The sequence below is a fragment of the Strigops habroptila genome, chromosome 8 (assembly GCF_004027225.2).
Source record: "Strigops habroptila isolate Jane chromosome 8, bStrHab1.2.pri, whole genome shotgun sequence".
Lineage (NCBI taxonomy): Eukaryota > Metazoa > Chordata > Aves > Psittaciformes > Psittacidae > Strigops > Strigops habroptila.
In genome coordinates, this window is record NC_044284.2 from 43048059 (window position 1) to 43071388 (window position 23330).

General features: G+C 49.8%; 1 long non-coding RNA gene across 4 annotated transcripts; it reads left to right on the forward strand.

Moving 5' to 3' along the window:
* Positions 1-3606: 3606 nt before the first annotated feature.
* On the forward strand, positions 3607-16344 carry LOC115611623. Of its 4 annotated transcripts, none has more exons than XR_003992648.1 (5): positions 3607-3748; positions 12582-12835; positions 12986-13111; positions 14004-14093; positions 15698-16344. It is a non-coding gene; the product is annotated as an uncharacterized LOC115611623 (long non-coding RNA). The 4 variants fall into 4 exon arrangements; XR_003992650.1 differs by having other exon boundaries at positions 12600-12835; XR_003992647.1 differs by lacking the exon at positions 3607-3748 and having other exon boundaries at positions 12542-12835.
* Positions 16345-23330: the final 6986 nt, after the last annotated feature.

Genomic DNA, 23330 nt, shown 5'->3' on the forward strand with positions numbered 1-23330 from the left:
GTCTTGAGAGAGGCCACCCATCCCCACAGCAGGAGGAATCAGTGCTAGTGGGGATCATGGTGATGCTTTTTTGTCTTATAAATGGTTGGCAAGCACCAGGACTGACTCAGCCCATGCGAGCTATAGTACAGAGCACATCCATCAGCCGATCGATGCCTTGTGATTCAGAGGGGCCGGAGAAGCTGCGGTGCAAGAGGAGAGGAAGGTGGGCAGGGGTTAGGGAGGACAACACATCTTCTGCTCAGCTGTGTCCTCCCCTCTCCTGCTAATGCGTGACTCCTTGGGATTTGAAGCAGGATCGTAGGCCAATGCCTGTGCATGGACCTGGGGTGCTCGAGGCTGGTCCTGCAGCCCCAGCTCTGCTTCACCCCAAAAGGGATGGTGAAAGATGGGTAGTGGGGATGGCTGGAGATGCACGGGAGAGCTGGGAGGCAAAAGGTCAAACAACAGCTCTTTGGAGAGGAGATGGGAAATGTGTTGAGGATAGAGCTGGGGACAGGGATAGAGATGGGGAAATGGGGACAGGGATGAGGCCATGCCCCCGCGTGCCTGGAAGGCGGCAGCAGAAGTGGAAATCACAGAGCTACCCTCTGAGGCTTATTGCCTTGCTGGAAACCAGCGGTCAGGAGGGACTGATGGGGTGGGATGGCACCCAGCAGCATATGAGGTGCAGGGGTGAGGTGTGTGTAGAAGGGTGCCAGCTGCCATCCTGCTGTGCATCTTTCAGCTGCACTGCTGTCAGCACTGGCACAGGGCTGACCTGAAATCACTGGCAGTGATTTCAAGGGCTCCATTAGAAGATGCTGGATTACCTAGAGGAGAATTGATTGCTCTAATGATGAAATCCACTTGGATTTTAGAGGGGCTGGAATCCTGACATGGAAAGGAAGAATTTCTTCAGCCTTCTGCTCATGCTGCTCTTTCCTTGAACTATCCATTTTCTTTCTCCATCTCTGCAGACATACGCCCTCCTACATATGCCCTCCTCTCCCTGCTTTCTGTCTTCTGGATGATGTTATTTTTGCAGGTCTTTGTAGCTATACTTTCACTCTAAACTCACAGCAGAAAGTGCATCTCCTGGTACCTGCTTCCTGGGCTGGCCCAACAGCAACCCAAGAGCTGCTAACAGTGTGAAATCTTCATGGCTCTAGACCTATTTGACCCAGTCTAGTTTGATGTGCTATTTTCTCTCTTCCACCAGTTCTTGTGGTGTGTTTGGCAGCTTTGTGGCTGAGATTTAGCCCTCTGAGCCTCTTGCACCGCCTGAAGCCTGCAGATCCCGACATGTGAAGCACTTTGGGTATCCTGTTACTGAGCACCATTGGCATGGCAGGAAGCCCACCCCTTACAGCTTTTTCATTGCCCATCAGTTGCTTTATGTGATAGGGAAGCTGTCATGTGTGCTCTGGAGCCAACAGCTATGTATTTGGAAATGCCTCTTGCCCATGCACATGTTGAGGAGCCATCTTCTGGTGCCTCTGCTCGTTAGACATCTCTGCAGCCTCTTGACACTCCTCCCATGTACAAGAGCCTGAGCTGGTGCCAACAGCCCTGCACTCTGACATCGAAGTGGCCAAACTCCATTTTTGGTGTCCTTAGCTCTCTTTGATGTGTTGCCTTGCTGCCCCAAGCTTACGTACCCCAACCCATGCTATTCCCCAAGGTGGACCCCTCTTTCCCAATAGCCATGAGAAACATCCTCCTTGTGGTGTTTCTGAAAGGAAAAATATGTCCGTGGTTGCTGTAAATAGCGCAGAAAAACTATTTCTCATGATCCTGCTAGGACCAGTGTTTCTGTTGCTTGAGCCTCATAAACTCCCTGGGCAAATGTCAGTGGAGAGCCCTTCTCACCGCCCTGTGGCCAGGCCCTTCCCATGCTGTTGGCTTCACACACGCCTTTAGGAGTCCCTGAGGAGCCAGTAGCCTGACTATCCCAAGTGCGAATCTGAGGTGTCCCAGGTGAGAATCAGCCCTTTCCTCTGGGAAGTCAAGCCCTGCAGAGGGAGGATGAATGTGCCTACTTTGCACATGCCAGATAAAGCTTGGAGACCCTCATTGAACTTGAGTTGCCTGATAACTAGATGTTGAACCTGCAGATATGAGTCTGGGATCCTTTTGTATGGATAGTAATTGACTTCTGATTGTCTGTCCTCTGATACATATCTTAGAATGTGTTCAACAAATGCTGGCAGCATTTGTTGAATGTGTTCAACAAATGCTGGCAGATGTCTGTGGTTGGGTGAGATGGTCCCCATCCTACCTGGAAACATGATAGTGCTTACAGTGTGACTAATGCTCACTTTTGCCCCACACGACCATGGGTTTCACACACCCCAGGCATGTGTCCTGTTGGGACATGTTAGGAAAGGTGGGGAGGGAAAGTAGAGCAGACCTATCTTATCCTATCTTATCCTTTCTGGCTCCATTTCTAGTCTTGTGCAGAAGCTCTATACATGCAGCCCAGTGAAGGGCCACAGATGCTTCTCCACTCCTGTGATTAGCTCCAGTTTCATCCTCATTCTGAAGGAACAGCATGAGCTGGCAGAGGCAGAGACACAGGAAGGCTGGAGGTAGCATCATTTTACTACTGCAGTGACTATGCCAAAACAGCATCTTCCAGGCCATCTCTGTGGCCACTGTCTGAACAGCCCAGCCTGAATTCACCCATGGATTCATGCTGCACAGAGATACAGCAACAAATCACAAGGGTCAGAGGAAACTGGCCAGGGAAAAAGGAGGGTATTTCCCATATGGAAGTAGGGCCATACATAGGGAGCTCTGTGCCCAGCTCCCATGCCGCTATGAATCACTCCCTTCCCAGCCCTTAGGGAAAGTGCCACCAGAGGCAGACCTGGCATATGGAAATTGCAGCCCTTAAGTCAAATATTATTTCAAAGCTAATGACAAACAAAGTCTATTTTTGCAGTGGTCTTGTTTAAAATATTTTCCCTTAATCCTCTTGAAATAGCAGTAATTGAAAACGGTTCTTTGAGATGCCAGTGCGTACTTCTTTAATTATATCCTGTGCTGCCTGTTTCCAATGAAAGGACCCTATCTGTTTGCAGTTACTGGCCTTATGAAAACCAGGCTTGGGCCCAAGTCGGCGGGAGCCTGAAATAAGAAACATCTCCCTTCAGAGGCATAATTTGAGCTAATTAACTCTAATCACTCCAGAAACATCTCTCTGAGATTTCTTCCCCCACCTTGGAGCTGGGGCACATCCAAGCAGCCCTGAGGATGAGGGCTCGCGGAGCAGTGCCGTCCCCTTTTCACCCCCAGGTGGCGGGTACTGTGGCAGTCCTTGCTGATGCACACGAGTGTCCTCTGTGAGAGGCTGAGGGTGGCAATGCAGTCAGTGGCTGACCGGGGCTGCAAAACCATCGCCTGATGAGAGTGAAAGAGAAATCCGCTCTGGAGCAAAACCTCAGGACTTTACAGGCAGTTTGAGCTGATGAGGTGGTGTTTTTTCCTGGGGTAGGATGGAGCTACTGTACAAGGACCTGCATTTGGAGTGTTTTTACAAACCTGCATTGATCATGTTACAAAGAGGGAGCAATGAGCCACTGGCCAGAGCCACCATCATCTTTCAGAGGTGAGGACCTGACCTTTAGGAGAGAGAGTTTTCTGGGTGGAGAGCAGGTGACATGTAGCAGAGCAGCTGCCATGCTGCATCCCCAATGCACAAGCCTGAGCATTGCCAGCATGAGCGGATTGGTGTTTGAAGGCCCAGATGGCAACAGGGGAGCAGGTAAGAGCAAGAAGATGGGGCATCTTCCCAGCCCTGGGGGTGGCACACAAGCTGGAGGACTGCTCCAAGCCAGGGCTGCAGGGTTTTGCGCAGACTGCTTCTAACAGCAGAGCAAAGCAGAACCCTGTTACTGCAGCACCAATTATCAAGGACATTGCTGTGCTTAAACAGGGGATAAATGTTAGCGCTTTCGCATCTCTGTTTCTGTGAGGATGGTGGGATCAGGGTGATGCTGTCACCCAGGGGGACGTGGGGTTATCCCCAAGTTTACAGGGTGATGGGCTCCGGTGCGCAGCCAATTTGGGAGCGGGGCGGCGGCTCATCCCGGTCCTCCCGCCTAGGCACAAGCCCGGGTGCTGCAGCTCCGTGTCGGACCGTGGGCAGCTTCGTTCAAGACCCCGGCGGCGGTGGTGGCGGTGGCGGAGCAGCCCCTCGGCGGCCCGCAGAGGGAGCTGAGCGCCCGCAGCTGCCGCGACTCCTCCGGTGCCCGCCCGGTTCCCGCGGAGCTCAGCCCCGAGGCAAGGGGCAGACTGAAGAGCTAACCGGGTCGAGTTAGGTACCATCCAACCTCCCCGCGTGGGTCGCGGCGGGTGCTGATGTACCGGCGTGAGTCTGGTTGAAGGGGCTGCTGGAGGAGCTGTATCCGGGGTAGCGGGGTGCTTGGTGCTTGCGGGTGGAGGAAGGAGGGAGGGAACGACGGGTGCATGCTCCCTGTGCTTTCGACCCACCCGTGTTTAGTGCCCGGACTGTGCGAAGGGTGGGGTTTGAGGGCAGAGCTGCCCAGTTTCCTCATAGGCTGGACCCCACAGCTCTGGAGGCACCAGGGAGCCTGGACATGCTCTGGATCACTGGAGCTGGGGCAGAAAGGTGATTGGATCCACACTAAAAACAGCCTGGGGCTCTTAACCCTTCCTGCCAAAAGCATCTCTTGCTGCACCCAGGCCATTTTGGACAGGAGCTGGATTAAGTTCACTGAAATGCTCACCTGTTCTTTAACTCACACCATGACTAAACCTAAGGGAGGAACTGACCTCATCAGCCTGAGTATTGAGGTCCTGAGGGCACTAATGGGCTTTAATTGTGCCAGGCAGCCTCACCTGGGACCCCCTGCACATGCACCCAGACACACATCCACTGCCAGGGGTCTAGGAGCTCCATTTAAAAGCTCAAGTGCAGACACTCACCCCTTTCCTGACCATTTTTCTAAGCCTTTGTCTGTGTTAGATTTTAAGTATGGAAGGTTGAGTTTTGACACCCTTCCTACTGAGGCTGGGTTTTTTCTTCTTGGGGAACAGGATGCCTCCCCAAGCCAGGGGAAGCGCACTGGGATTTTGAGTAAATTCAGGCTGGATGGCATCGTGAAGTCTCCTGCTAGGGCAGGCTGTGTGCTCCAGCACTGACCTGGCTGAGTCTGAATGTCTGCAGACCTAGAAAGACCTATGCTAACCTGGAAAGCAACCAGCAGACCCTGCTGTTCCAGTACGCATCCCTGGACTGACACAGGCAGAGGCAGTGTGGGAAGAACAAGCCATGAAGAACAACTTCTGCACCACTTATGGAAGGCTCCAGGCTCTTTCAGGGTCCAGAGGCAGGCTTAAAAACTTAACAGGTAAATTAACTGATATCCTAATGCAAATGAACTCAACCCTAGAGGCAGAATCTTCCATCAGCTCCTTAAAACTCCTGCAGAAGACAGGCCCTTCACCTTGCAGGAGCAGATAATGCTGTCATGCAGCCAACCTGCACGGTGTTGCATACAGGGCTGGGAGCAGCAGGCTCTGTGGGAGAGCTGAGCGCTCAGAGTAAGCAGTATGAGCAATGTCTTGTAATGTCATAAGAGGCTTTAGAAGGGGATTTTTTTATTCTGTTTTTTTGGGGGGAGAGAGGGGTTGTTTTGTGTTGGGTTTGGTTGGGGGTTTTTTTCGGTGTGTTGCCTTTTTTTTTTTTTTTTTGTTAATTTTCACTTGGCCAGCTACTGAGGAGCCAGAGATTTTAAAGGGTCTGCAGCATTATAAAGGGTCTGCTAGGAAGGAAGCAGCCTTGGGAACAGAAGACGCTACAGCAGCCCAATTAGTTACAGCACGAGCTGAGTAGCAGTCATGGTGTTACAAACACTGAGCAGGCCAGGCTTGGGCCAGGAGCAGCTTGCTATGAGACCAGGGGCTTTTCTGCCCCAGATACCCAAATATCTTAAAGCTGCACCTGTCAGGGCTTCCCAAGTGCCTGGCTCTCAGTCTCTCAGGCTGGTGTTTCAGGGAAATCTAAGGGCAGGAGACATTGGCTGTGAACAGAAACGGATAGTACAGAAAAATGGAGAAAATATTCTTTGTGAGCTTATTTACTGGGGCATTTAAAAGTAGTTATGGGAGCAGAAATGAGTGATTGCTCACTTTGCTGTCTGCTCCCTGTGTACTTGGATTTATTGACCAGTAGCAGAAGATCAGATCCCCTCATTCCAGATTGTCTGTGCAACTGAGCACTAATTATGGTTAATGGTTGTACTGAAGTGGATATTTTTTTCTTAGCATGACAGCAAGAATAATATGATTTAGCAATATCCCTACCGGGGTGGGGAAGGAAAGCCAGAAACTGTTCTGAGGTTATTTCTGCAAGCTTTGCACAACTGGCAGAGTAATGGCAAGAAGACAAGGGGCATTGGCATGGAAAGAAGTCAGTCCCACAAATCCAGGGCTTGTGATGAGCTTAGCCAACAGAATTGCTCATCCAGCTGGGTATAGGGAGCTCTTGGGGCAGCAAGATACAGAGGAACAGCCTGAGCTACGGTTTGCCATGCAGAGATGTTTTTCTCCAGCTTCCTAGGCTGCAAGTAGTTTATGAGTGCATGAAGCAGAGGTCTGCTTGCAGGTAGGCACACAGAAGTGACAGCCATGAGTCCTCTCCACCCAAAAGCCACCAGCTCCTTCCTGGTAGATATGCCGTGGAGAAAAAGAAGGCAGAAGCATGTAGCTGTGTTGAAGTGCATGTCCCAAAGAGCAAGGGGGCTGCGTTGCATCCACGTCTGGTCAAGTGCTTTGCTTTGTACTGTGAGGAATTTGGTGCTTTCGCTTGAAAACTAATCTGATCACTAGGACTGTCTGGGAATAGGGCATGGGAAGTATAGGCAGGTTTGGGTGCAAAGGTGAGAAGAATAAATAATACAAGCATAAAGACATCTTAGTGGTTAGGATATTGCTTTTGACTATATGATACAGGAACGTTATAACATACATAAATACATAAAACATCTCAGAGTCACAGGGTACATGACCAAATACAACTTGAAGAAAGCAATCCACAGGGCAAATAAAATGTAGGCTACACGTTCAGGCTCTTCTGGGGCGTCTTCCCTGGGGCAGCAGTGATTTAGCCTCCTGAAAAGGCAGAGCCAGATGGAATGCAAGTGTGCATATGAAAACCAGAATGCAAGCGGGCTTTTATGTGATCTGGACTTTGCATGGAAAAGGCAGCAGCATTTCACCTGTTGATTCAGTTTTTTCCAAGGTTGCCTGGCATAGAAACCAGACAAACTGGATCATGTGTGCGATGCCAGTGACCGTTTAAGCATTTAGACACATTTTGCTTAAGTCATTCCCCGTATATGACTGGGAGCTATAAATATTCCCATAATGATAGTAGGATCACCGCTTTATTCAAGCCAGGTTGAAAGCAGCCTGTATACAGGAGTCACAAGAGGGAGCTAGAGATGAACTTTAGGCTTTTCTTCAAGGTCAATTTTTTTTCTTCACAATAGGCATAAAGGCTAGAAATCTCCACTGTTAAAGCTGATATTCCTCTTCAACAGCTTGTCCCCCGAAGCTGGGGATTGAGCAGCCCTGCTTGAGGCTCTTTCCTCCCCATCTAGTTCAAGATCACTTGCAAAGTGCTAAGTACCTGCCTGCCTAGATTAAGACCTGTGGCTTGGCTTTTCAAGGAGCCCGCTGTCCCTGCCTTCTGCTTCAAGCAGCTCTCGAGGCTAAAACGTCTTTTCACCAGCTGGGTCAGGAGCTCTCCGTGTTGGGAACACCCCTCTGGCCTTCCCAATGGCAGGCTGAGACCTTGGTCTGTTCCCAGCCTGGGGGGAACTGGGACGTGATCCCACCTGCACCCTTCTGCTCTCCTTCCACCCTGTGGGCTGCTGCAAGGTGGATGCTTCTAGGACGATTTGCATGACTTCTTCCTTAGCACCTCCCACAAATTACCATGTCCACAACTGATCCGTGCACAGAGAGGAGAAATTTGGAGAAAAAATTCCCTGCTCAAAGCTCAGAGCGGTGCTGTGGATTCAGGCTGCTGCACCCAGAGGCTATCTCCTGGGCATGCCCTCAGGGCTGGAGCAGCCTTTCAGAGAGGAGAAAGGACATTGTTTTCTTCGGGTGGGTTTCTTGTAACTGGCAATTAGCAGCTCTAAAACCACAATGAGGCAATTTGATTCCCTGCTGCTGGGGAGCAGTGATGGCCTACAAAGAGGAAAAGAGAGCCTGTGCTGTGCCCTGGGAGGGCCAAGCATGAGGACTTGGGTGAATGTTTTATTCCTGGTCTGCTTTAGAGGAAGCAGCCAGGCTAGCATTGAAGATGTCCAGCTTGCAAGAGCTCATCTTCTCTGGCTCCTGAGCACCACCTCATCATGCCAGCCTTTGGTGATAGTAGCATCCTGGGAGGGCTTGCAAACTCTGGGTTTGCACCAACCTGCACCCTGGGTCTTGTGATCTTCACTGGAGGACATGGGACAAGAGCTGCCCATGTAGAAAGGTGGCACTGGATGTGCTGGGCTTGATAAGCCTTCCTTCTTTTGCAGCCTTCATCCCATTGAACATCTTGAACCACTGGCAGATTTTTCCACCGAAACAAGAAGATACTTGCCTTTCCATGGCGCAGCTGCGCAAAATACAGTGGTTCAACCCATGAATGGCAACTTGCAACTCAACTCACCCATACCACCAAGGCTAGAAAGTATGAGGTGAGGACTAGCATGTGCCTGTGGAGGTCTGCTCAGGTCTGCCTTCCTGCTCCAGGGTAGTTAAACCAGATGCCTTCTGCTGGGCACCCCTTTCTCAAGGACAAAAGGGAAAGCATGGTTAATTAGCAGGAATTATGTGATCGTTATATCCACAAAACCTGTTCAGGGAGCAGTTCTGTGCTGAGACTTCAGCTGTTGGTGTCATGTTTGCTGGACAAAGGCTGTGTTTGTTCCTTCTCTGGCAGAGGTATGCAGAAAAACAGCTCAAACTTAGTAGTCCCAGTGTGGGACCTCACCAAGTCTTGGGACTCCAAGCAAGGCTTGCATGTTTGTGATGGACAGCCCTCTCCCTAGGGAGGTCGCTGCCAAAATACTGGCAAGGCAGGCACAGGAGAAGCAGCCAGGAGGAAGTGGTTTAATTGAGGGAATAACAACCCTTGGGAATATTCCCACATTTGGGAGCAGATTCCGTGGGTTTGCTGTATCTGTAGTGCCTCTGGCCCCAGGTGAGCTGCAGCAATCGCAGTGAGCATGGCAGCAGCCCTCTGCATTGCAAGAGTTGGGTATCACTGGCCGGAGGGGCGCTTCACCTGGGTTGCGTTGAAGGCACTTGACACGTGTGTCCTTGTGAGTGCCTGCTCTTCCCTGCCAGGCTGTGTAAGGCCTGGAGAAGAGTAAAAGCTAGGTAAGCATTGTCGACTTTGTGCCAGGTGATTGCCCAAGGAATGGATGATCTGTGTGATAATCTGAAAGCCGGGTACCTTCAAGCAGCTTATGCTGCAACAGGGTGGTTGTGGCTTCCCATGAGGTATCACTTGACGCACTCAGCTGTTTCTGGATGCTCTAAGGATCCTGCCTGCATCTGGACAGCACCTCTAGAAAATAGCATATGGGTAGGAGAAAAAATGGGGGAGGGCAGAGAGATACAGAGATGTCCTCTTTATATCCCAGAGAGGACAGAGAGGTGGATGGAGGTGTACACAACACTGAGCTCCAAGGCTGTGTGGTAGCGTAGGGGAAAAGGGTTTAGAGGAGAGATGTCTTTGAAATAGATACAGTGAGATATGTTATCCTGTTGCAACTGCTGTACATTAAAAAGATTTCACAGGAGGCATGGTGGGTTTTTTGGTTGGCTTGTCCTTGTCTGGGAAGGTGACTAGTGAGTGTGAATCTCAGGGTGAGCTCCCTTGGGAGCTCACACCTCCACTGAAGGACTGAGGACCAAAACAGCTCCCTAAGGAATGGCAAAACCAGCTTGCAGGGCTGACAGAGGGTTAAGGCAAGCAAAGAGATGCTGTTTCAAGGCATTAGCCTCCCCTAGGATGCTCCATCCATCCTCCCCAAACCTAATGGGAATGGTTCTGCAGCCCTTTCCTTGACGGATTTTGCTTGCAAACAAAAATGGGGAAGAAGGGTGTGGAAAAGCAAATGACAAATGAATCTTTAGCTGTGTTTAAGGAAGACAAGAGCTGGCTAGGGAAGCACTCCAAGGCAATGAGTGCAGAGCAAATGTGAGGTGAATGTTTTTGTTTACTACCTCGCTTTGTGTAGCTCCAGCTGTGGATTTATTGTCCCGGTGGCTGCCGTGGCACTGTTGGCTGCTCCTGAGGCGCAGCCCAGCCTCCCACACCGGGTGTTTCTCATTTCACACTTCAAAGATGGTTGAACAATGTAGCTGCACATCAAAGGGCTGAGCAGAGCCTGAAGGATGCGGGAGAGGAAGACCGTCTTGGGCCCCATGGGAGTCATGGGCGCCTGTGGGGCGCGAGGCCCCACTGCTCCGCAGCCAGGCCAGTGGTGCCTCTGGCAAGTTTGGTTCACCCCTGGCTGCCATCGCAGTCAGGATCCCAGCTGCAGCTCCATGGAAGCACGGGGTGACGTGCTCCAGTGAGATCAGAGGAGTCCTGGGTGACGTGTGCCCACCTTGAGGCCTGAGGCTGCTCCTGGCTGGCATGGCGCCTGCTGGCCCTGGGTCAAGGTGCTGCCCTGGGGTTTATCCCCCTTTGGTACAGTGAGGGATTTTGTATTCCCAGCTGTTTCAACTGAAACTCTCCTTGGAGAAGCATCTGGCTCTTGCTGTCTGTGTTGTGCCATAAATGGTGCGGCACATGGGCAAGCAACTGCCCAGCTTGCCACACAGTGTGTGCCGAGCATCCCTCTGGCTGCTGCCTCGGGGAGCCTTTGCAGGCAGCAAATGGATCAAAATTGGAGGATTTCTCACTTTCTGCTTTGCCCCTGCTACCAAAGGGAGGGTTGAGAGCAGCTGCATGGGGACCAGCTGTGGTGGCCAATGAGCCCTACCCACCATCTGCACCAGCCCTTGGTTAATGAATACAGTGTCTCTTGGCACAGCAGACAGCAGCCCTGATGGCAGCCAGGACAGCCATCAGCCTCTCATGGCTCCTGTCACTGTAGGTTGTCCCCAGTGACAAACATTCTGGTTGTCCTGTTGTGACACCCTCTGAGCATCACAGCAAACCACCTCCAGCCACAGCTGTGCTGCTGGTGATAGGCAGCTTTGGGCTCGAAGAAGGCAGGTTTTTGCAGGAGAGACTGCTTTTTCCCAACCGTTCTTGCTCTTTTGGAGGTTAGGAGCTCTCTTTTGCTCTTACTTTCCTGTAGCATGTGATAAAAAGTCAAATAGGAGTTTGCAGATATTGGGCAGCGTTACCTCTAGCGTCTCGTGCCTCCAGAAATGTTGAAACTTTTGATTTATTTTATTCCCCCTCCTGCAGGGGATTTTTGAACAACGTATCTTTTCTCTGCTTTCCCACACCTGCGGTTCTCCTTCCATTTGTTTACCCTTTTTAGAGAGGGGGGAAAAGAAGTTCAATTTTTATATTTTTTTCTTTTGAGGAAAATGGCAGCTAGGAAATGATGGGTCAAGAGGCCCATGACCTTTTCCACTGTCGGATGCTTGACAGCTGTGTCACTCCAGATAAATGATTGACTTCCTGCACCTTTCTTTCCCTCCTCCTGCCTCGGTTTTCCCATGCAGCTCTCTCACTGCACAATGTTCCTGGGTGTTGTTTTCTGACAAAAGTTTTAATTCATAGAAGTCCTCCTCCAGATCATCGTGCAGGAGAGGATCCACACCTCCTCTAGGCTGGGAATCCATAAAGCTAGCTTGGCAGTTTGTTTATACTAAGTCAATTTAACCATGACTCATCCCTTGGAAAGCCCAACCAATTTGGCAGACAGTAGAAAAATTTGCCATTTCATTCTTTTTCAGTTTGGTTGTTTGATCATTTTTCTGGTGTTCTCTGCTCTATTTTATTTCAAGTCAACTTAGCATGAATTAACAGCCCAGCTTAGACAGCTTTAGAGGCTCCAGCAGTGGCGCACTGTAGGCTTTCAAACAGGTGTGCTCCCAGCTGAATGGTTCTCCCCCAGGACCTATGTGGAGGCAGGGATTTCATGGATGAACTTGCACAATGAGACTTAGATGAAAAGTGCAGAGATGGTTTGGGATTTGCAGACAAAATCCTCTGCACTTGCCTGTGGATGTCCTCTGAAATACACTTGCCCCATTTATTACAAAGGGGGGGGGGGGGTGGGAAGTGGTCAGGCACTTTGTACAGAAACCTGTCCGATGCTGGGATGGCTTGTCCCTGGGGTGGCACTGCTAGCTGACTTCTTTGTAGGGGAGTAACTGCAGTGTTGGGGTGGAAGGATGGTCAAGGTTGTGCAGCCTGGTCCTACCTGCTGTTGATGACACAGGCATTCCCGTGCCATTTTGGAGAGGGGTGGGGGGTGTGCACACACACGTATGAGAGATACTACTTCTCCCACCGGTCAGAGGTGGCTGCTGCTCCTCGGCGACACTGGAGCCTATCTTGCAATAATTTCTGTCCAACACTTTATTTCCTAACGCAGGAGCTCTTGTGCCCACAGCTCCTCCTCGTGGGCACGGGGGTTGCTGAAGTACAAACAACACGAGACTGTCATGGAAACAACTTGGTGCTGGCCCTACTGTGCAACGCTGCATAAAAGAGCTTTGCTCTTTCAGGGGAGCTCCTCTCGAGCCACTACTCTTTTCACTGAGAGCCCCGGGATACCAGGGAAAGCCTCAGCTCTTCTTTTCTCCCTGAAACTCCTACACACCTGCCTGGGTGCTGTGTGAGAACCAGGTGAGTGAGGATCAGCAAGAAATCCTCTAAAGAGCTGAAGGAGTTGTGCTGGGGAGGAGGTGGGCAGCCCTGGCTCCCGTGGGGCATTGCTGGGGGCTGCAGACTCTCCTGGGTGAGTGTGCCCAGCTAGTGTCTGCTCTTCCCCCACAGGCAGGACAGTGTGGTGGTGGTGGGTGCAGGTATCAGCAGGCTGGTGGCCACCAAGTGCCTGGAAGAGGGGCTGGAGCCCACCTGCTTCAAGCAGAGCCAGGACATCGGAGGCTCTGGTGCTACACAGTGAGTGGCTTTGGCTGCCTGGTTTCAGGGCTGGCTGGGGAAATCTGCATCCTCGGGTCTGGGAGGCTGCACCCTGCATGCACGTGCTCTGCTCAGATGGCTGCCTGTGGGAGGGTTCAATACAGGTACCCCCCTGTAAGCTGGGGACAGCCTGGCTGTCCTGTGGCTTGCTGAGCTAAGTCCCCTCAGAAATGCCAATCCCTTTCCTTTAGGGATGGAGGAATGAGGATGTCAGCTTCCCCCCAGCTAAGGGGCTTTAAACCCCCGAGGACTGCACAGAGGACGTGCCTCTCTATCTTCAAAGCCCATGGAGACAGGGACAACTCTGAAATGCAGGTCTTCAGGCCATGCAAAATTCACCCTGTAAGGCTGTCCGCAGTCACCCCACCCTGGGGAGCACTCACTGCTGCTCACGGTACCTCGGCATCCTTTTACATAGTGGCTGTCCACCACGGAGCCAAAAAGGAGCCCAAATGATCCATTAAGAGGTTTGGACCCAGAGGCATCTTGTGCTGCATGCCTGCTGGCAGGCTGGGGCCAAGGGAATGGTTTGCGGTATGATCACAGTTGCAGGAGCAGCTCAGGGTGTTGCTGGGGAAAGGAATTTTGCCCATGTGAGTTAAACCCTGGGGCAGAAGGGAAGGGCAGAAAGTATGTTCTCGTGATCTGAAATGTTTGATTCATGTTAAAACATGGACCACATGTTTGCTTGTCTTTTCTGAGGAGAGCTCCAGTAAATTCTTGTGGAAAGTTTAGCAATAATTTTTGGTATTTATAATTGAGAATTTCAGACTAGAATATCACCATCAAGGGGAAAAATCAAAACTGCTTAAGATCTTTATTTGTTTGGGGGATTTTTTTAATTGGAAATTGGTAAATACTTGTTTTCCAGAAATCCCCCACCAATTCAAGGAGGACAAGCCAGAAGACCTGGGCTGACTCATTACTCACTGGCTTGGCTATTTTAGGACAAGTGAGGATGGTAAGTGCAACTGAGCACCCAGCTCTGCCTTTTTTGCATTGGCATCACACAGCATGTGGGGACCCGCATATTGATACATTTACTATGGTTTTCCTTCAGACTAGTCATATGGATTAAAAAAATAAATGCCAGGATTTCTCAACCTCCTGCCAGCAGGTTGTTATCACTGAACTAATGGGAAGGAGAATTTGGCCGGTTTTGATGCTGTGATATTTGATGTTGGTTGCCATATATATCCATGTGTCCTGCTGGCGTCCATCTGAAGTAAAAGCTGTTTACATAGTGCTGCTACAGGCACATAACTAGGAGCAGGGTTAACAAGCTGCGTATGTACCAGATGGGGAAGTTATTTGCAGAAAAATACCGGCCATGCAGCTGTAAGGTGGGAAGCCTGAGAGGCAGCTGGCCTGTCTGCAGCCAGCCAGGACTGCTGGTGTCTGGGACCCGGCCTATGCCCTGCTGGAGGGGCTGAACCCAAATCATTTAGCCTGTCTTTGGCTGGAAGCAAATGGCAGTTTGCTGCAAAGCTGAAAAGACCTGATCCTGCATGGTTTTGGGAAAAGCAGAGGAACAGCCCAAATTCTTAGCCAGCACCATCCTCTTCCAACACCTTGGAAGAGGTGCTGCGCCCAATGCAGCAGGGCTACAGGTGGGCTACAGTGGCTGTTCTTGGCTGTTGACACAAATGCCACGTGGCATGAGATGCATGATTCACCATTTTTTGATTATTCCTCCCTTATGCCTCACAAAATGAGACTTGGACCTTTGAAAATAATATCACAGCTTTTTGTGCTTGAGTTTCTGGTTGCATTGGTAAAACCCAGAACTGACGATGTTTCTGGAGGCAGTGTAGCTTTTACTGGGAGCCAGTGCAGGAGGCATTTGATGCACACCCGTAGTCTCCAGATAGGTTACTATGCTGCTCACACACTTTTCCAGAAAAGTCAGCCTGTCTTGAAGGGCTGGCTGCGAGAAGAGACCACTGTACCTGCTTCCCAGCTTTCTCACCAGCTAAATCCCTGCCACAGCCTGTTGTTGGAGAAGCTAGGAAAATCCCACCCACTGGGCAAGGCAGGGGCTATCATCCAGGTTTACTGCAAAAAGACTGTTCATAAACCCAGCTTTTTTTCATGTATGTCCCTGCCATTTTGCAGTAGTAGTGCTGTGCAAGTCCTGTGTGTGGCATTGGGAAGCATGGCACTGGGAGGCAGTTTCTGAGCTTGGGGTCTTTATCTGAGGGAGAGGAGGGCAGTGGGGAGTGCTGTGTTTATAAGCTGGTCCCATCACTGTGTGATGCTGCATTTTGCAGGGGAGTTGCTGGACAGGAGCACGTGTTCCCAGCTCACCTCCTCTAGCCATCTTTAAACATCTGCCAAAAAATAACGTGGCACTATAGCACAGCAGCTCCCATTTTCTGCTGTCTCAGCAGCAGTAAGACAATGTTTCAATAGCTTTTACAGGCCTTTTACATGCTTTCCTGGAAACTTATATTTCCAGGAAACTTACAGTCATTTGCTTCTTTACCAAAGCAATATAATAGCTCCTTTCTTTTTTTTTTTTTTTTTTTTTCTTTTTTTTTTTCTTTTTTTTTTCTTTCCTTCAAGGATGAATGTGTTTCTCTCGAACCATCTGAGCTTGGGCAAAGGCTGATGTGTAATGCAGTGATCCTGGAGCAAGCAATGAAACAGACCCCTGAGCTCACCTATCTTTCCTATATCTCCTGATCCAGTATATACAATCTGCAGTGTCCAAAAGTCTAGGTCCCAGCACCCTGGGATTTTAGGTTGTACCCAAAGCTGTGCTGTACAACGCTCCTGGAGCCTTGGACACTCTTTCCATCTCTTCTCCTTGCAGATATTGAGAAGTTCAAGGGCCAGTATTTCCACAAGACCCATGAGGGATGTGAGGAGAAGATCATTTTGGCATTTGGTCTGGGGAATTTTGGATTGGACATCACAGTGGGGCTTTCCCCAGAAGCCAAGGAGAAGGTGGACCCCTCCAGAGCAGAGGGAGCAGTCACTGCTGGGTGGTCTGTACACACTAAGATTACCTCCTAAGATCAGAGCTGGCGTTCTGTTTAGCTATGCTGCAATCTTTCTTCAGGGAAAACATATAGTAGTGATTATCACAGAATTACTGTGAACCATGGAGCATGAAGATGCTGGCATTTGCATCCTTCAGACCAACACCTCTTTGGGCCACACTTTAAACGAAAAGAAAAATATATTTCTTATTTATTTTCTGTCATGAATTCTGTTGTGCTTTGTGATCAATGTCTTACAAGCAGGTGATTTCACCACGAGCACTGTGCCACAGTCCCACACTACAGATATTTCTGAGTGCAGGGGATGGAGGCATTGATCCCCAGGAAGACAGGAGAGAAGTCTTGTCTCCAGTCCTGACCAACCCATTATTTACTCTCTGGACACTAATCCTTCCAGACAAAAAAAGAGTTTTTTGTTGTTGTGCGGTGGAGCTGATTACATATTTTGCAATCTCAACAAAAGCATGGGAGCCTTTTGGGAAGGGGGAGGACTGGGCTGTTGGGAGGAAGCACTGGAGAGCTGGTATTGCTTTAGAAAAGGTAGATATGGGTGTCTGGTCTTAGGATTTGCTGGCTCAGATCAAGATATTCAGCAGGAGCAGCTATAGCCAGGTTATTTCACCTGTCACTGCTCCTATTCCCAGATCCATGTTATATGGATCAAACTAGAGGTCCCATGCTCTTTTCTTTCCACCCCTCCTTTCAGCCAGAGGGGTAAAAGCGGCAGAGCTTAGTTTATAAGCTCTCCTAGCAGCATTACCTCTCCTTTCTGCACCCCCTGTGCTGCTGTTTCTTCTCCTGCTGCCTATTCTCTCATGCCATCAGTCCATTTGCTTATTTGCAGTCTGGCTGCCTTGGCCACAGCGGTCCAACTTATTCCAACCCTGATCTCATCAACTGGGTGAAGCTCTTGCAGAAATAATCCAATACTCTGACCCCTGTAGAACAATTTCCATATAAAAAGTATATGGTAAAAATAGGAAAGACCAGTCAGTAGGGCTAATCATCAGTGGTGCTGAGCAGCCCCAGGGCCACCTGTGACTGCTCAGTAGCTTCTCAGAACAATTACCAAGCCAAGGCATGAGCCAATCAGAGCTCCTCTATCTGTTTAATCTGGAAAGTTCCCATTTAAACTGACGGAGAGGTGGTGCTGCAAAATCTTCTCAGTTATCTCCAAATACCAGCTGACAGCTTGTTTGTGCTATGGAGATAAGAGAAAACTTGATCGCCACTCTAAAAGCAAGCATGAAGTTATGTGGGAGATGCTGGAGTCTGCATCACCAGATGTTTTTAAAAGACGTGACATAAACAAGGTGGAAAAGGTTAGTTCGAGTTGCTTTTGGAGGAGATGATGGGCTGGATGCTCCTGAGGTCACAGAATCATAGAATCATAGAATCGTAAGGGTTGGAAAGGACCTTAAGATCATCTAGTTCCAACCGCCCTGCCATGGGCAGGGACACCTTGCCCTAAACCATGTGGCTCAAGGCTCTGTCCAACCTGGCCTTGAACACCGCCAGGGATGGAGCATCCACAACCTCCCTGGGCAACCCATTCCAGTGCTTCACCACCCTCACTGTAAAGAACTTCTTCCTTATATCTAATCTAAACTTCCTCTGTTTAAGTTTGAACCCATTACCCCTTGTCCTACCACTACAGTCCCTAAGGAAGAGTCCCTCCCCAGCATCCTTGTAGACCCCCTTCAGATACTGGAAGGCTGCTATGAGGTCTCCACGCAGCCTTCTCTTCTCCAGGCTGAACAGCCCCAACTCTCTCAGCCTGTCTTCATATGGGAGGTGCTCCAGCCCTCTTATCATCCTCGTGGCCCTCCTCTGGACTCGCTCCAACAGCTCCATGTCCTTTTTATGTTGAGGACACCAGAACTGTACGCAGTACTCCAAGTGGGGTCTCACAAGAGCAGAGTAGAGGGGCAGGATCACCTCCTTCGACCTGCTGGTCACGCTTCTTTTGATGCAGCCCAGGATACGGTTGGCTTTCTGGGCTGCAAGCGCACACTGCCGGCTCATGTTAAGCTTCTCGTCAACCAACACCCCCAAGTCCTTTTCTGCAGGTCCCTTCCCATCCTGTCTCCTAGGGTCTGGTGAAGCTATCAGAAGAGAAAGAAGATCTGCCAGTGAATGTGAGCTAACGCAGGTCCACAATGCCTGTGCTGACTCCTCAGCAAGGTACTGCTGAGTGGTCTCAGAGTAGCACCTTGCTTAGTGTCAGGGGATTTGTCCTCTTAAAAACCCCTAATTTCTGGGAATAAATACACAAAAGTATTCCTAGGGGGAAGGCTGGGGTGGTGCGGGAACATATCTCTGTCCAAGTTAGGAATGCTGCCTGTGCTGAAGGGCAGGAATGTCAGCCAGGGGAGGCCCTTGAGATGCTCTTGGAGAGGCAGCAGGAATTGAAACCATTCAAACTGGCTGGCGGCCTGGTAGTGTGGTCAATATTTACAGAAATGGGCCAGCTGTGCTGAATGAATTTTTGAAAACATTTGATGGCTGATGGATGACTTCAGGTGATGGTGGTAGGAAGGCACCTTCAGGTTGGCCTGTGCATGTGGTCTTAACCATGTGGTCTCCAGACAGCTCTTCTTATGATTATTTACTTATGAGTTACTTTAACTGTAACTGCAATTTGCTCTGATAGTCTCTTCAGTAATTATGTTTTATTACTGGTGAAACAACAGAGAGAAAGACCCTTTAAAATTGAAGTTTGGCTCAGAAGAGCTGAGGAGGGTCTAAAGCCCTTCCTAGTGCTGCATGTTACTTGGATGCATCTCCCATGGCACTTGGGGAACATATGTTTTTATCCACTTTGAGTCCTGCTACAAAGACATGGTGAGCAAGGTATGGTGTATGTGTCCATCAGGGTTGTTCTTGTAAAGATTTTTAAGCAGTTATCTGGGGAAGCTCTTAAATGTACATTTTAAAATCTCCAAAACCAAGAAGTTAAAAGCTGCAGTTCTTCAGGCTTTATTAACACAATAGTTTTAACCAGGGCAGCAGCCCTTGTTAAACAAATTTCTCAGGTTGCATTCCTGGAAAACATAATGGTTTATTATTAAATCAGGTTAAAGTTTGCCAAGTGTGTTGGAGTAAAATATTTGCGCCTTCCACACAGAGACCTCCTTGCCTAGCAAGCAAATCCCTCTACCATAGTAGGTGCTACAGCTCATGTCTGCTCCAGCACAGCCTCTGGTTCTCCTTAATACCTCTTGAGAGGATTCAGGAAGAGTTCAAGATATTGAATGTACCTAGCTCTGACTAAAAAGAAACAGAAGTGTCCTGCCAGTGTTTGTCACTTGCAGTGTCCTCTCTGTGCTGGGAATAGTGAATAGGAACATAGTCCCTGCTGCTTGGGGTAGAGGTTTTATCATAGAATCATAGAATAGTTAGGGTTGGAAAGGACCTTAAGATCATCTAGTTCCAAGTCCCCTGCCATGGGCAGGGACATCTCACACTAGACCATGTTGCCCAAGGCTCTGTCCAACCTGGCCTTGAACACTGCCAGGGATGGAGCATTTACCACTTCTTTGGGCAGCCTGTTCCAGTGCCTCACCACCCTCACTGTAAAGAACTTCTTCCTTATACCTAACCTGAACCTCCCATTTAAGTTTAAACCCCTTGTCTTATCGCTACAGTCCCTGATGAAGAGTTTTGTCTATTTTTTTAGCGGGAAATTGCCTTTTGGCCTTCGGGCCAAAGAATAAGCAAATTTTTCAGGGCCAAAATCCAGGCTCTAAGAAATGCAAGGGAGGAGGGAGGAGGGGGGAATTTGTTCCACCAGCAGCTGCTTGCAGCCTCTGTCCACTTCATGGATCACTGTATCATACAGCTTCACAGGAAGCAGTGGGAAGCAACAGCCACCTATGGGGCAGCCTCACCTCCATGTGCAGTAAAGAAAAGGTGATTAAAGCCACCTGTTCAGCAAGGGAAGGCAGTGATAATATTGGAAAGGAGAAAATTAAGTGTTTCACTGATGAATCCAGATGGCACATCCCATCAGCTCCTGAGCATGTGTAGCAGTGGCTGCTTGACAGTGAGTACCCTGCTTTGCTTAGAGACTGGCTTAACAAGAAACTCCACCTTATTTGTTTCTTTTCCTTGTCTCCCTTCACCATGACACATGCTAAAAGCTGCTGGCACAAGTCTATTAAACAGCAAAGCAGGCTGTGCTGAGAGTTGTTTATACATAGGTCTGCCCCTCCTTGTCTTAAATTGCTATTTTAAACAGAGATGATAAAACTGGTGCCAGAGTTTTGCAAAGAAGGTTCCTTTCCCATCTGATTAAGATTAAATGGACATATTAAGTTTTTCTTTCCCTCTGCTTTAGAGATAAAAAAGCCTGTTGTGGAGCCCCAGGCTTGCACCACAATGCCAGAGAGCTTTACTTCTCAAGGGGAGAAGGGGCTCACCAGCAGGCAGGTGCATGAGCATCCCATTCCCAGTTCTTGTCCTCAGCCACCACCAGTTATTTACTGCTAAGTTATTTATTAAGGTGGTAAAACAGTTCCCCAAATTATATGCCCTTACTTGGCCTCACTCCACCCCTTGGTGAAAGCCCATTTTCCCCAGCAGTTTGTGTGTGTGCAGTGGTGATGGCAGGGTCTGCCTTCCTTCCCTGATGGGGTGGCAGTAGACCTCACTTGCTCAGAAGTGGGGACAGGGACCTCTGTGGCTGTGTCCGCTCCTGCCTTCGCAACCACAGAAATTCAGGGGGACTGGCCTGAGGGTACCAAGAGATGCTCTGATTGAATGCCAGGCCATGAAGACATTTTCCAGCCCTGAGAACGTACAGAAACCCACTGACATGTTGGCTCTGGTCTGCTCTGCACAGACTGTTCCTGGAGAAAAGCTGGAGAGATGTGTCCCGGGATGCCATCCCCTGCCATGCCAGCAGCAGAGTTGAGTAAAGCAACCAGAATTTCCCTGTGTGTTTCCAAGGACTTTCCAGTGCCCTGGGCGTGCATGTTTACATGTAATTATTACCTCCCTGCTATTGTACTGCCCATCTCCGCTAATACTTTGTTCTGCATACCTGATCCGGACCATTACAGGGCTATTTGTGGAAGGGAACACCACTGACCTAAGGCAGGTGATAGGAAAATGAGTTTTAATCCCAGGGTGCTCAGGCTATGGAGGTGTTTTTACCCTAGACTTGTGAGGTGGCACTCACTGCATCTTGTTCTGCACCTCCAGACCAGATTCTCTATCAGGGATGGCCAGAGCCGCCACTACTGTAGGCAGCTGCAGCAAAGGCATCTGGCCCCATTTCTATGCCAGTAGCTCATCTACACCAAAATACAACTTGTTCTTTTAGAAAGCTTCCCTGAACTGCCCTCCCAAAAGCACTAACACCACTTCTGGAAAGCTGTCACAGTGTCCTTCTAACTGTGAGTCACTTGAATGCCTGCTGGGAAACTCAGAAAAGCAGGAGCATGTGAAGAACAAAATGTTTGCCTTTGTGGATTCCCTACTATATTTTTTTGCTGAGTGCTGGCAAGCATCTTTGCAGGTGCAAGGTTTAGTGTATCTGCAGAAGAGTCCAGTGGGAGGGAGAGCTGGGAGACATAGCCTATGCAAATCTCAGCAGCATCAAAAATGTGCAAGGCTTGTTTGCCCATTTGCCTCCATAACTGTGTCCCATTGGCCTGGGACAGCAAAATCTTGAATGTTTCTTCATGCTGCTGGCAGTGGTCTGAAACTGAGCTCGAATGAGTTTGATTTCGCAGGCTCCAGCCCCTGCAAATGCATCGCTCTCAGCCACTGCTCGCTGAGCTGTGCTGGGGGGTACCTGCCACAGCCAGCCCCAGGCTGGGCATGTGCTCTGAACCTGATAACCAAGCGAAGTGTAAGGTCCTACACCTGGGTCGGGGCAATCCCCTGCACAGCTACAGGTTGGGTGGAGAAGAGATTTAGAGCAGTCCTGTGGAGAAGGACTTGGGGGTGTTGGTTGTTGAGAAGCTTAACATGAGACGGCAGTGTGTGCTTGCAGCCCAGAAAGCCAACCATATCCTGGGCTGCATCAAAAGAAGCGTGACCAGCAGGTCAAAGGAGGTGATCCTGCTCCTCTGCTCTCGTGAGACCTCACTTGGAGTATTGTGTACAGTTCTGGTGTCCTCAGCGTAAGAAGGACATGGAGCTGTTGGAGCAAGTCCAGAGGAGGGCCACGAGGATGATCAGGGGGCTGGAGCACCTCCCGTATGAAGACAGGCTGAGAAAGTTGGGGCTGTTCAGCCTGGAGAAGAGAAGGCTGCATGGAAACCTCACAGCAGCCTTCCAGCACCTGAAGGGGGCCTATAAGGGTGCTGGGGAGGGACTCTTCATTAGGGACTGTAGTGGTAGGACAAGGGGTAATGGCTTCAAATTTAAACAGGGGAAGTTTAGATCAGATATAAAGAAGAAGTTCTTTACAGTGAGGGTGGTGAGGCACTGGAATGGGTTGCCCAAGGAAGTTGTGGTAAATGCTTCATCCCTGGCGGTGTTCAAGGCCAGGTTGGACAGAGCCTTGGGTGACATGGTTTAATGCGAGGTGTCCCTGCCCATGGCAGGGGCGTTGGAACTAGATGATTTTCAGGTCCTTTCCAACCCTAACGATTCTATGATTCTATGATTCTATGATATGCTCCCGGGGGCAATCCCAGGAGCCAGGCATTGGGCAGAAACAGCAGGAGACCCTGGGGTAGGGAAGCCGGAGAAGGCTGATGTCTCTTTGTGGGTACTGCAGAGGAATGGCAGCCCAGGCTGCTGTACTCCCAGCAGTGCCTCAGCACAGCAGCAGTGGGTCCTGTCCCTCCACAAACCAAAGGTGTTTTCTTCAAGTGCCTGGGTTCACCACAAAGCTCAGCAGCTCATTTCCTATGGCTGATTACCTTCCTTGTTACCAATGTGCATCTCATTTCCACCACTAGCTTCAACTCTCAGCTATAGGCTCATCTCGTGCCTCTGCAGATCTGAACACAGGTTCTGAGCAGATGTCTCTGTTGGATGGAGTTGCTTTATTTACCACCCTCTGTTCTGCAGACCTCGGATGGGTTTTTCTCCCCCTCCTTGCAGCCTCCTTGGTTATTCAAACTGCTTAAAGAGCTGATATAAAATCTTGGCCCATTGCTCTGGCAGTGCCTTTGTCACTGTCAAGGCAATGCCTTGATGGGGCCGTCAGCTTTCACCATGTCCCCTGCACTCAC